This window comes from Cynara cardunculus (assembly GCF_001531365.2).
Source record: "Cynara cardunculus var. scolymus isolate 2C chromosome LG 5, CcrdV1, whole genome shotgun sequence".
In the NCBI taxonomy this organism is placed as follows: domain Eukaryota; kingdom Viridiplantae; phylum Streptophyta; class Magnoliopsida; order Asterales; family Asteraceae; genus Cynara; species Cynara cardunculus.
Window position 1 is genome coordinate 10,726,115 of NC_037532.1, and position 1,347 is coordinate 10,727,461.

Consider the following 1,347-nt stretch of genomic DNA (forward strand, 5'->3'; position numbering starts at 1 on the left):
ATATATACGTTACCGCAATTTATATCGCTTTTTTTTACGTTATGCATCTATATGTATATATATACGTTACCGCAATTTATATCGCTTTTTTTACATAAATATGCGTACGGGTTTTCCACCATACGCATATATACGTATAAATACGTACGTAAATATGCGTATGGGTTTAAACCCGTACGCATATTTACGTATAAAATACGAAGCTTCAATATTTGTACTGTTTATGTCGGTTTTTTTTACGTTATGCATCTCTATATATATATATATACACGTTACCGCAATTTATATCGTTTTTTTTTATGTTATGCATCTATATGTATATATATACGTTACCGCAATTTACATCGATTTTTTTACATAAATATGCGTACGGGTTTTCAACTGTACGCATATATACGTATAAATACGTACGTAAATATGCGTATGAGTTTAAACCGGTACGCATATTTACGTATAAATACGTACGTAAATATGCGTATGAGTTTAAACCCGTACGCATATTTACGTATAAATACGTACGTAAATATGCGTATGGGGTTAAACCCGTACGTATATTTACGTAATACGAAGCTTCAATTTTTGTACCGTTTATGTCGGTTTTTTTTTACATTATGCATCTATATATATATATATATACGTTACCGCAATTTATATCGCTTTTTTTTACGTTATGCATCTATAATTTATATCACTTTTTTTACATAAATATGCGTACGGGTTTTCAACCGTACGCATATATACGTATAAATACGTACGTAAATATGTGTATGGGTTTAAACCCATACGCATATTTATGTATAAATACGTACGTAAATATGCGTATGGGGTTAAACCCGTACACATATTTACGTATAAAATACGAAGCTTCAATTTTTGTACCGTTTATGTCGGGTTTTTTTTACGTTATGCATCTCTATATATATATATACGTTACCGCAATTTATATCGCTTTTTTTTACGTTATGCATCTATATGTATATATATACGTTACCGCAATTTATATCGCTTTTTTTTACGTAAATATGCGTACGGATTTTCAACCGTACGCATATATACGTATAAATACGTACGTAAATATGCGTATGAGTTTAAACCCGTACGCATATTTACGTATAAATACGAAGTTTCAATTTTTGTACCGTTTATATCACTTTTTTTACGTTATGTATATATATATATATATACGTTACCGCAATTTATATCGTTTTTTTCAACCGTATGCATATATGTATCTATCTATGTATTTATACAAAATAAATTTGTATTTCAGGGGCCATACGAATCTCTACTTACTTTTAGGGCTCAAACCTCAGTAATTAAAGATATCAGAAAAGCACTCGGGGACAA